We start from the raw sequence: 13,366 nt of genomic DNA on the forward strand, positions 1-13,366 counted from the left end.
ATGCTCTACAATCGATGAATAAATTGGACCTGGTTCATGAAAAACACCTGCATTTTGTCCTTATGTTTCTGAAGGGCGCAACAATTTTTCTCTAGCAGAGGTGCTTTTTTAATAGAAATAAAACAGAAATTCTCAAATAACCAGATGATCAAAGGAGCCAGTAATTTAAGGAATATACCAAGCAGCAGGAGACTTGTGATAACATTGCAAAAGTTTGTAATACTGTGTGCTATCAGTATAACCAGAAAAATAGTTTTAGTGCTTCTTACATGGTTGGTTCAACAGCATTTGTGCAACATCCAATATATTTTCAGCTACCTTTTTGTCTGTGTTTCAATTTCACTCAGGACTGGTGAGCTTTTTATGTTACCAGGCATACTCATTTCTCCAGATAACTGCTACGTTTCTTGCCCTTGCTGTTGACATCCCTCATCTCTCTTTTAACATCCAAAGGTAACAGTAGCTAACTGAAAAGCTCTGCCATACTGTGACATGACTTTCAAAGTACAATTAGACTAAGATGTTCGAAAAAGCAGACAGTCCTTTAATCAAGAACAACAGTTTCTCCACAGAGCTGAACTCTGAATGACCCTCAAGAGAGAGTAATTACTGTGATAGAAGCAGGAACAATGGGGAAAGTATGATTGAACACTAAACATCTGGTTTCAGTCTCACTAACTGAGGGACAGCAGGACAAACCTATCCTGGGGTCAGTGCTTTGCATCCTGCTAAGTGAATCTAGAGCAGCAAAGGGTGGGGTGCTGACATCATGGTTCCCCTTCTCCTCCCACTGTGCTGCGTAACTCACACAAGGTGATGGAAGGGAGGTGTTTCGTAAAAGGATCACTTTTGAAGGCTGAAAGCCTCTTGAGCAAGATAGTCAGCAGTTCATGAGACAGGGCTGAGAGTGATTCAATACCAAAGGCAAAGCCTTTGTATTTCAACTGCTGTTGAAGAGTGCCCTCTGCTTATGGAAATGAACCCATCCCATCCCAGCTTATATTCAGTGATGGTAGGAGGAGGGAGCCTCTGCCTTCCTTCAAGACTCATGGCCACCTCTGTCCACTCCCTGCTCTGGCATGCAGAGGTGGTTTTTTTTCAGGAGAGGAATGGAGGCGATGCCATGACTTGTCCACACAAGGAATATCAGGGCCCTATTTTCGCTCTCAGCTTCAAAACGGGGGTCTCTAACATCTAGGCAGCTGATTTGAAAGTCCCCAGGGAACCAGGACCACAGCCACATCTCTTCTGCATGTACACACACCTTCACATGCCGGCAAGCTCTCGTCACAAGCAGCCAGGGGTGGCTTTTCTGGATAGACTGCAAGGCGATTCTTCATCTGAAAAACACTATGTGCCAGGACAGGCTTAAAAAGCACCAAAGGGCTGCTCAGAACATATTTCATTCCTGGCAGCACAACCGGATTAGTAAAGAGCCTCCCTCCAGTCCCTCCGAGACACAACCACGCTTCCTTTGCTCTTCGCGGTAGCCTGGAAGGAGCTAATGACTGTCTATTTTAAATAAGCTTAGCGCTTAGTGCTGAATGCACCTTTCAGGCAATTCAGTGGGAACAGAGCTATTAGAAAACATAGGCCTGCAATCCAGGTGTTGAGCTCTCTTGAACACACAGAACACCAGGAAGCAAGTGCAAGTAGCATTGAGCCCTGTTGAGTAACTGGCAGTCACTTTTAGGAATTAAATGCCAACAGCTCTCAAGACTGATCTCAATAAGGTCAACGATTATCACCCCGCAGAGAGCGATTCCCACGAGATGGAGGTGAGGTGGGGGGAGCTACCCAGCTCTCTCTGCTGAGTCCCATGCTGTTCATATCACTTGTGGGATGACAGCATCGCCCGATATGAATCCCTTTCCCTTACGCCAATGCATAAGATAATCTGCCTCTAAGAAACGGGTGTTTGCATACAAACATCTGCTTTAGTAATTACTGATGTTAATCTGCCTTTGTGCCCACAAGGGAAGACATTATAGTTTTAGAGGCGAGCAGTAAATAAAGTAATTGCTGGCAGAAAAGCTGCATTTCAAATAACTGCAAGCAATCAGTTATGGTCAGGTTGTGCAACTGAAGCAATGAAGCCACGGTATTGATAGTGAATGCTGATTTAAGTGAAGCACTGGTGCACTTGGGATGCTCACCAAAAAAAACCCCTACACCAGCATCCTTTTTTACTTTGAGAAATATAAATGCTGACACAGCAATAGCATATATTCAAATTATCGCCAGAGATTTTATGAAATCTGGTGTTTTTGACTGCTGCATTACCTTGTATTTACTATGAATAATTCGGCCATTCCCTTCTCTTCCGTATTCTTCTTCTTATGCATTTGTTCACCTCAGCCTGCAGGAGAAATAGCTTTACTGCTTAAGATTCGTACTCATTAGCTCTTACTAGATGTTTTTTCTTCCCCGTGAATTATTTGGTTTAGAGCTGACAAGAAAATGAGTTCTGTCCTCCGTCTCCCATCCAATCAGAAGCACAAAGCGCATGTTTAGGCTTAGCTTCTGAAGAACACCAGTGACTTCACACAGCTAAAAATAAGCCCCAAATTAAGTGTATGTTTATGAGCTGTGCTGAAACTGGCCCTCCAGCAGCCTGCTGGGGCACTGTCCCCTCCTGTCTCTTCCAGCAGTAAGCTCTAAAGTTGGAGTGAAATGGTCAGATGTTTCAACAGTAGTTTGTTTAATGGAGAAGAAAAGCCAGTCCATGAAGGAGGACTATTTCTTCAAGTTTAGGCCACAGTCTGCACACAGCAGAGAAACAAAAGTGTAGTGGAGAAGCCTGCAAAGACTAGAGCTCATGCTCTTGAGGTTTCACAGGTCCCAGGAAGCCCAGAGAGGAAAGAGTTTCCTCTACAGTAGCATGGTGTCTGTGCAGAGTTCCCCCAAGCTCCTCAGAAGAAGGTGGTTCACTAGCCACACCACTTTTGTCCTCTCTATAAATCAAATCACTCCTGTCCTCCCTTGACAACAGCACAAATTTGGGTGTTCACTAAGCATGGTATCACCTCTTAACTATACATATACACATTTCCAATGAAGGCCCTTTGTGGGGAGCAAGACTAGAAATCCCTAATGCTTGCAAGAACCCACAATTAAAGGGCCATCCAGAACCTCAAGTTTTTGTGGGTTGAAGTGAGCTCCTCCGCTATGTTCCCAGCAAAGCTAAGACAGCTGGCAGCCATATGCCAGACTGCTTTGGGTTGCATGGCACTGCACAGACAGACACAACAGTCACAACTGCTTTTTGGGTTTTGGTTGGGTTTTTTTTGAAGAGACAACTGTTGTGCTGTCAAGTAATTGCACTGATTTCTTGTTGGAAGACAAACCAATGGTGCACAGCCTGGATGTATTCACAATCCCCATATATGTACAACCTCTGTGTTAGGCTTTGAAGTGGTTACGGTTTCTGTCTGCTCAGCATTTCAGAGCAGCAAATTCCGCCTGGTTTTAAGGCTTTTTTTGGTATGGGGAAACAAAACTCTAGTCTATGAAACATCTGAGTGCAGAGAACAGCCTGTTCTCAAGGGGTTGACTTGCCAGCATGATTCCTGGCTGCTTCTCATTAGAAAGGACTTAAGCTCTTTTCTACATTGTGCTTGTTGGATTTGAAGCTTTGAGAAGGGGCAGGAACATTTATTATGCCTAACAGCTGCAAGAGAGAAATCCTTAGGAAGTCAAGGTAGCTTGCAAACAAAACCAGACAGTCCCTCCTTCCAGACAAACTGGGATACTTGGCCGCTGAGATTTTTCCCTCAAGAGGGAAGTGAAATTGTGAACAACCCCAAAATTCACCCAGCCAGCTGTTCACACACTGCTCTACACAAGTACATTCAGCAAAAAGACCAGCCCACTCCAAAACATCAAAGGGCCTTTCAGAAGAGTACATTTTGATATACATAAATAAGAGTACTGCATCTATTATAATTAATTAAACTAATACACAGAAAGTCCCCACAGTTAATCCTTAGGTCATACTGCATCCCACATTTATAGGTAGCCATCCTTCAGGATTCAGTAAGCTCAAGTGCACAAGCAAAGAGTCACTTTCAGAGCAGTACTTTTACTCAAACAAGAATATGGTTATTCGTGAGTGAGCAAGACTGCTTCATATCCAGTGGCTGGCAGTCAGTTCCCTCCAGTTCAAAAGTTTCAGTCATCCAACTGGGGAGACAGAAAGCCAGATCACAGCACACAGTGCAGCTGTAAAATGCCACCAGCACAAACGTTAAAGAGGAACCTTAGAAGGGTGCAGTGAATAGCAAAGAATGGGTCTCAGCACCTAGGAGCTGTTCACAAACGAAAACGAGTGCAACCTTTTCCCAACAATCTGCGAAACACATACTTCTGTAAAAAAAGGACTGAATGCACTTGGCTGGCTAGCTTACAAGGATTCACTTGAGGAGGAATTAAATTGTGTGAACATATCCCTTCTCAGATTGCCAGTTGGATAATAATAAGGCTTTTATGAACATGACAGCAGGGTAGGGACAAGGAAACTTTAGTTTCATTGCAATTTATTAGGGGGTTAAGTGCCCAGCTCCTGTAGGAAGAGCTGCATGGATCAGGACTTTCACTTAAAATCTTAAGAGCGCAGCCACAATGCTATGGTGTTGGTGGAGCCCAGTTCCACCCTGGCTGGATATTTTGGCTTCCTCACAAACCTCAGTGCACACACTTGACACAGTCGCAGTTCTTTGTTCAGCAAATGCCTTCCACTGAAATAATTAAGATCAGGATTAAGGAGCTTTGGCATAGCTTTGCAAGGAAACGTGCAGAGACCCGCTGCAGGATCCCCTCCATTGTTTCTGGCATGCTGCTGATTTTATGAGTATTAAGTCTTTCACAAGCATTCAGTAATAAATTAGGTAACATTTTCTTCATTCTCTGCCACTCAAAAAATATATTTCTCAAACATGAAAGCTTTGCTTTTACAAGTGTAGCTATTAGAATATGTTCATATTTGCAGAAAATCCTTCCAATAAATGTCCTTTAGCCTCTAGCCAGTCTCTTGCCATCTGTACAGGCACAGCGAATCCTGTGAACTACAGTCAGCCAGACCATTTTCCGGTTAGTTACATGGGCAGCTCTGTCTCAGCTGGACTGAAAGATAAAATCCCCAGTTTAATTTAGCAGTAGGATTTGTAGGATCAGGCTTATAAAGACACGGACAATAGAAATGGCAGGTGGCAGTGTGATGGCACACATCAATAGGTAATGCTGCTATGGATCATGTTCCCAAGTTTACTTTCATAGTATGAAAATAAACACATTCTTTTGGAAAAGAATATATTTAAATGTGGGAGATTTTGTCATCTGCTCTCAGCTTTGGTGATTCCATGTACGCAGAGCTATTCTCTGGGCACAGAGTTCAGAGTTTGGCTGCACTTCCCGGAAAAATCACCATTATTGCAGTCCCTTGCATGTTTTCTAAGCACCTTCACTCCAGGCTGCTATCCACATTTGTCTAGAGATAATTACATTTAGCACAGCCCCATGCTGGTTCCTGCAGAGTTGGAAAGACAGCCTGCAAAGCTCTAATCTCTGCACAGCACTCGGGACGGAAACCAGGGCCTGCAAGAGGGACAACAGTTTTTGCTGTCACTAAGCAACAAGATAGCAAACCTCAGATGTGGGAAAATGAGTAATCATGCTCCCTAAAGCTAGGAGATTACCTTTGAAATATCTCAAAACCAATACAATCTAAATGCTTTTTTTAATCTGCTTTTTGATTCATTTTTTAAATATATCAATCATAAATCAGGGTTAGATTTCCCAGCTTTCCCCTGCCAAACGCAGCCAGAACCTAATGCAGTATAACGAATAATAGGGTTTGCACATGTTCACGTGAGTCCAGGGGCTAGAACTTAAAAAAAAGTCTGCAAATTATTGTGAGATCTCTGAGAGGAAACCAAATCCGTACGGGTTAGCAAGGCTGTGATGATACATCACTGCACCAGCCCAGCAGCAACATGTAGTACTCAGAGATATTAATAAAAATAAAAGATGTTTCTAACTAGACTGAGAATAAACTAATAAAACCACACACATATGAACACACAGACACCTATCCAATAAACAAATAACTACCTGAATAACTGAAAGCAGCAAGGGGAATAAAAAATATGCATGAGCCTATGTTTTGAGAGATCACTGTTTTTAAAAGCTACATTGCCACTCAGGTGTTTGAACAGTTACTTCCCAATCAATCAAGCAGGCAGTCTCATTTGGAGAATGCACTGACATTATGCATTCAACCCTGCCTCTTTTCAAATGCCAGGGACCTCTAAAATCAGTGGGGACAGAATAAAGAGAAGTTAGGCAGCTGGATGCAGAATTAATTAACCACACTGACACTTGATATTTTCTTTCCAGTTATTCTGAATCATTTTGTGTCAGGTCAAAGTATTCCACTGGGCACTTAGATACTGGCTATTAAACTTCAGGACTCCAGCTGAACATTTTTTTACCAGTAGGAAATCACTCAACAACAAAAAGGCCTTATTCACCATGGCTGCACTTCACTACGAAAATAGAGAGCAACTGAGCATGCCTTGAGGCAGTCATTACAAGTATGCCACAGCCACTTCAGCATCACGCAGCGTTGTCTATCTAGAAGTGCCACTGTGCTGAGCAAAGCAAGTACAATCCCATTGTGCTGAGTCCATACACAGCAAGAAGCCTGGAGGGTTTACAGTCCAGCACTCCAGTTCTGGGTTTGAAAACACACAGGCAACCAAACAATGTCACTCTGCCAGGTGGGGTGATGCTTTCTTGATGCCAACAGCAGAAGCAGGACTAACACCTTAGCTATCCATAACTTCCAAAGATGAGGACATGTCTCCTGAACCCTTTGTTGTCTTCCCAAGGAAAAATTCAATTCTCTTCCAAAAGTATTCATCTATACTACTCCCAAAGCCACCTTCTCTTTTTCCTTCAAATTCCAGGACAAAATGTTGCTTTGATAAGAAAAAAAAATAAAGCAGTGGACAGGAAGGTAGTGCATTAAAGCCCTGCCTTTCTCCTGCTTGCCACTATGTCCCTCTGCCTAGATCTCACTGTTCATGTTACACGATAATTTGAAGCTCTGAGTGGTAAGAGCTGCTTCCTTCTCCTATGCTGGTACAGCATCTGCAGACACAAGCAAGGACCTCAGTGCTTAAGCACCACAATACCACCAATCATTTGGAGTTCACTGGACTGAAGTCAGCTTGCACTGGGTGAAGACCTATCCTGTATGATCTTTCTGCGTGTTTCTTGAAGATCAGATCTTTGCTGGAGAATTAAACTGTGAATTTGAGGAGCTGTCAATATGGCTATTAATTGAACTTCTAGTACAACTGATGGCTTGCAAAACCAGCAGAAGCAAGGTTATTGCTCAAGAACACACAACATAGCTGAATACATTGAATGAGATTTGAATGAAGGCCCAGAATCAGGAGAGGGAGACTGAAAACGTGCCTTAGTACTTCTCATTTAATTGCATTATTATTTCTTTCTTTCTTTCTTCCCTCAGCATACTTCCTTTCAAACATAGGGGGAAAGCCCCTCCAGGAGGTCGTTGTTAACAAGGAAAAAGGCATGTTCCTGGTACTCCTGACTGATTAACATTAATGACTCATTGCATGCCACGCAGTAATCCACCCTCACACAAAACTAACAATGTCCACTTTAATAATGTCAGGAATGCAGGCTCTCTTCCCCCCACCCCAAAGGATTTTGGCTGTAAAAGGGTCCAATATTTCAAGGTCACTCCAGCAGTCTCAGTTTTGAATGTAATTCACCTCTTTGTTTATACAGACTTGCACAAGGAAAAGGGGTCGGTCTAACTTAGGTCAAAACCAGGACACCCCCTCCCCACTGCCATATGAAGGCACCTGCTAGGACCCTAGTTTCCAGAATCACAAGAGAAACTAAAACAGTCTCACCTTCCCTATTATGAATGCTAGTTTTCAGGCTGCTTTAGGAGAGAAAAAGAAGGTTGCAGACCTCTTACCATGATACAGACTATAGCAGAAAAGATGCAGAGAACATCTACACAGTACCTCAGCTGCCTGAAACCCAGGGGCTCTAACATCTGCTTCTACAAGTCCATTAAGAGACAATTTAGGCTGCTTAGAAATCCCATCTGCTTCATCATGAGTAACACTGGGGCCATTCTAAGGGGGTTTCCATAGCTAACATGGGTGAGGGAACATCATGTTAAGGGCAGGTGGAACAATATGGATGATCAGTGAATTAAGCCAAGAGGCTGTCCTTAAGACACAGTGTCTGTGTAACTGGACATCCCCTAGCAGAAGGTATGGGGAAGAAAGAGCACAGAGGGTTCTCACTGTGAGAGGAGTGGTACCAGGGGAAGCGCAGCCCTTTGCACAAGGCAGAAGCTGGGGTTTGCAGGGAATCCACAGAACAGAGGAGGCTGAGAGGGCAGCCATGGGAAAAAAGGTAACATGGGCACCTCTAAGCTGCCCCTGTTCTGCCCCACTTCTGACTCCAGCCTGGGGATGAGGCAGGGTCTGGAGGTGCCTCCAGCTCTGATTCCTTGCTGTTCTTCCTTCCCTGCCTGGGCCTAACCAGCTCAGTCACAACGTGTGACTCACTGCTGGGGTGAGACGAGTTGAAGCCTGTGGCAAGCGGGGGTGATCCCACTGAAGACAGAGTAATTGCCTCTGCAGTCCTCTCTGACGCTGACCCCCCATGAAAGCCGCCTTCTCCAAAACCCTCTCACCCATGCTCAAGAGAACAACAGCCCAACCAGTCCCCACAACAAGCCATCCTCTGTTGTGAAGCCCACGCTGTTGGATTTAAGTGGTGAAAGTGTCCTGCCACTCTAGGAGTCACTCAGTTGCCAGACAGTTGCGATTAGAGATTAGAGATTCTGAAAAGAAAAAAACAAGCAGAAGTAAACAAACAGTTGGTCTCAGGATCAGAGAGGAGTCCCAGGCCATGTGGGCATCTGGGGACATGGCCCATAAGATGAGGGAGGTTGGCTAGCTCTCAACTTCATGAGACAACCCTCGGGACAGGGAGCTCCCAGTATAAGTGAATGGAGAGAAGGAGAAGAAAGAAGTGAGGTGATTTACCTAGGGCTCTCAGGCAACCATTAGCAGGGCTGAGACCTGGGACCCAACTGCCGAATCCCAGTCTCGTGCATTTTCTTCCTCTTGGCCATACCACGGTCTTGATAAACAAGCAACACTTGTTTCTGCAGCTGCTGCTTCTAGGCCGGAAGCAGTTCTCACGGATCTCTCCCCATGTGCCTATTCCCATTACTATCAATTCAAAAAGAACCTCACTGCTTTTTCACTGACATCGTCGCTGCCAGCCGTACACAATTAAACAGAAGAAATAAGAGGCTTTAGCTGTAATTACGGTTTTGCCTATTTTGTAGAGAAGTCATCCTGTGAAGACTGACACAGCTGAATACCTGCCCTGGTCACCAACCACACCAATTCTCTCAGTGGGAATTTTAAGAGGGAAAAGTTAAATTGCAGCTGTATAATACATTGAGCATTCAGAGGCAGGCAATGCCAGTGATTATCCAGCAAAATGACATCAAAAAGCACAGGCACCAACAGTGATAACTTCCAGGGGGGCATAAAGTATTCTGAAGAGTTACCCTGCAAAGGATGACAAGGCCCTTCAAAAACATTGTCCAAATCTAACCACTGTCTTTATGACAGTCAGCAAAACCTGCCAAGCCACTGAAACAAAGTTGTACCTACCACAAGCTCTGTGCTTCATATGTACTACTGCACTTCCAGTAGACAAAAAGAGAAGGGGTGAGCGTGTGTACAGAACCACACATATATTTCATGCTCTTTACTCTTTGGCTTCTCTGTGAAACCTATAGGAGCAGACCAGTCCTATAAAACTTTGCACACATCTCACAGTTGCTTGCAGGTACACATACTCGACACTCCATATGTCTCCTCAACATACCCCATATGTCTCCTTCTCTGGAGATATTCAAAACTCGCCTGGACACGACCCTGTGCAACATGCTCTAGGGGAACCTGCTTTAGCAGGCGGTTGGACTAGATGATCTCCAGATGTCCCTTCCAACCCCATCCATTCTGTGATTCTGTGACACAAGCTGGCAAGTCCCTCCTTTTCCTCTCTTTCTCAAGCCATGAAAATACAGTGGCCAACCTCCCAGTTCAGTCCCTGCCTTAATTCTGTTCACCCCAGTACTCGAGCACCCATCCTACCCTTCCTCTGGCTGCATGACAAGGGAGCACTCCTTGGAACTCCACTGCCTGAGTGTCTCACTGAATGGAAGCCTGTCATCTCCCCTTCCCAAAAACCCACATGTGTATCTTTTCTCTAAAATTCACAGCATGGCCAGGAAATTGCCATCTTTGCCTTCCTGCCTACCCTAGCAATCAGGCAACCCTCCTCACTGTTGCAAGCGGACAGGTATGGTATGACATGTAAGCCCTGTGGGTCAGTCAAGCTCAGTGAAGCTCCCCAGCTGGGATCAGGCTGAGCAAGCCTACCTGATAGACAGTCCCAGGGAGGCTTGTTATTTATGTGGAGCTGCAAGCCCACGGCGAAGAGTGTGACGTGAAGCAATGCTAGAAGGCAGCAATGGATCTACAGCAACAAACACAAACCAGGAAACAAGGAGCTGGTCTGGCAACCAGCCACACTTTGACTTGGGGCATAACTGTGAAGAAGTGCAGAAATGTTCTCCAAAGAGATATCTTTGCAACACAACATTCCCAATGCCAAGTACAGAGGAGTCAAGATGAACCAGGTACAGAAGGGGAGGCAGTGCAGGAAGATGTCAGATTCTGTAAAGGCATCCTGGGGTCATCGGTGAGACCACATTGCTTGCACACCCCCACAACCACATTCCTGTCCACAGCTGTGCCAAGGCCAATGTTTTCTCAGTCTCTCCTTGAGACCTGTGGGAAAACATAAGACCCACATGATTTTCCTATGGCAGAAGTCCAGGCATGAGGATGCTTCAACAGCAGGTCCCATGGCAAGTAAACGATCCAGCCAGTGTGGACGCCAGAGCACTACTCAACTAATCTCCATTGCAAGAACCCACTGCCTGTTTAATCAAAGGCCCTGGGGCTTATAAAACAAGGGTCTCCTCCACCACCACCCACACACACACACCCCCCCTTAAATAGTAAGCTTTTATCATCTATTTGCCATATACCCTTTGCCAAAGGCAGATGCCTAGCCTGGAAGTTCTCCAGACGCCAACAGGTCACATCCAGCTGGTATCTGAGACAGAGCTGAGGAAGGAAGCAGAGCCAATTCTCCTTCATCTGGGGAGTATCTCCTTGAGTCTTCTGAATGCTTCAGGGATATACCTCCAAAAATACCAGAAGATATAAAAGCTAGGGAGCCATCTGCTCTTTCCAAGCTTCCTTCCCATCTGACCTGACACATCTCCTGGCCCAGAGTTAAGCACTGTTTCTGTGTTCCTACTTGGATCCATCCATTTCAGCTGTCAAGTTCACAGACATCCCAGGATGCATGCAAAGGTAGATTCCTTTCCTTCCAAAACTGCATCTTCTGCATATTACCCCAAAGGGTTTTATTGGAGGTGGGGAGTGGGAATGGATTTCTAACAGCTATGTTTTCCCCACTTTTTTCTTTCCTGCTACAAATCAAACCATCTGCCTGTTTTTCTCAGGCTCCTCAGATTTCAGAAGATTGAGAACAATCTTCATATCCACTGATGCATACCAAAGGACAACAAAAACGCCCTGGAATGTAAAATCATTGCATTACAGCTCATTTAGCAGAGGACAGAAAGCCCTGGCTTCATCTCCCTGTACTACTTTCTGCCCAGGGTCACAGGGCCCATGCACCAACATTTTGCACCAGGTGACACGCAGTCTCCAGGTCTATAGCAACCCAAACCTGCAGTCTTCCAGATGATCAGCCTCTAGATGTTGCAGTGTCAAAGTTACTCCCCACCTGCTGTCCCTAGGACAAAGTCAGCACCCAGCTCCAAAGGCCCTAAACTTCCAATGCACATCAATAAGTCTACCAGTTGGAAGTCATTTCTCAGGCCCAGGGCACACTGCAAATGAAGTACATGGGCTACCTCTAAGCTTAATGAACTGAAGAGGGGCTTGTATAGATAGCAGAGGGGGGTGCAGGGGACAGGTGGAAGGACAGGTGGTGGAGACATCATGAAGAACATAGCAATGCCTTAGCCATGTGTATTCTGTAGGACAGGAAGGCATCTCCTAGCCTTAGGAAGGAGACGGCTAAGCTTCCCTCCTTTTGCACAGCACAAAACTTGCAAAAACTAGGGCTTACAGAAACAATCCAGACAAAGAATGGGGACATAAATGTAAATTTTCCTAGTATTATACTGGGAAAATATATAATGACTTTTCGTCTGAACATGTTTGCAGCAAAAACACCCTGCCAAACTGTTCAGTAACTCTCAAAAAATATTCCGCAGCTCTTATCACATTCCCACGTCAGTCAATCTTTCCCCCAGCTCATTAGGACAGAGATGTAGTGCCCCAAAGAACAATTGCTCACAAACTCAAAAATTCTGGGAACGCAGAGAGAGGAGGACTGCACCATGAGGCAATCACTCAATCAAGGGTTTGAAGCACAAACATGCACACAAATAAACCAGATGCATGCTCAGTTTATTCTGGAATGAATTCATGCCTTTCAGCATGCAATGAAACAATAGATCCAGATTGGCTACAAAAACCACTGGAACAGGCACATCTAGTTTATCGTGTTCAGATGTGGAGCAGTTTGCCAGGAGAGGGGATGGACTCCATGCCACTGGACAGACAAACAGCTATTCCAAAGTTTTATTTAGGTTAACCCTGCCTGTAGACAGGGAAATGGACAAAATGGACACTCAGGGTCTCTTCCACCTCTGATATCTAGTAGTTGTGTTTTATCTGTTCTGTCCTACCCATGTTCTAAGAAGAAACTAGACATTTTAGTAGATCCTTTATACCCCAATGCTGAAAAAGTTTCTTACTATACCACACAACAGAGCTTCGCTCTCTCTGTTGATACTCCCAAGTTTATCAGCAAGAATATTTACAGGATCAGCCAATTTCAAGCAAATATTAGAGAACATGGCCAAAATACAGATTTTCTGCATGCTCTTACACAGCAAACCTGGTTTTAAAGAAAAGGAAAAACCAAACTCCTCGCAGAGAACAAATATCTCACAGGAGACGTTTCTCAGATAAGAGCATTCCAGCAAGCCACTCCCAAAAAAAGCCAGCAACCAGGCACAGGCATTACTGGCAAATATCAAAACCGCTGCTGAGAAACATCAAAGACACCTTGCAGCAACACCCCGGCTGGGCAAGGAGAAGGAAGTGGAAATAAGCAC

General features: G+C 44.7%; 1 non-coding gene across 1 annotated transcript; it reads right to left on the reverse strand.

Annotated features, from left to right (window-relative positions):
* Window positions 1-12,157: 12,157 nt before the first annotated feature.
* On the reverse strand, window positions 12,158-12,284 carry LOC137672832 (U6atac minor spliceosomal RNA). Its single transcript, XR_011049656.1, has one exon. It is a non-coding gene; the product is annotated as a U6atac minor spliceosomal RNA (small nuclear RNA).
* Between the last annotated feature and the right edge of the window lie 1,082 nt (window positions 12,285-13,366).

The sequence above is a fragment of the Nyctibius grandis genome, chromosome 1, assembly GCF_013368605.1.
Source record: "Nyctibius grandis isolate bNycGra1 chromosome 1, bNycGra1.pri, whole genome shotgun sequence".
Lineage (NCBI taxonomy): Eukaryota > Metazoa > Chordata > Aves > Nyctibiiformes > Nyctibiidae > Nyctibius > Nyctibius grandis.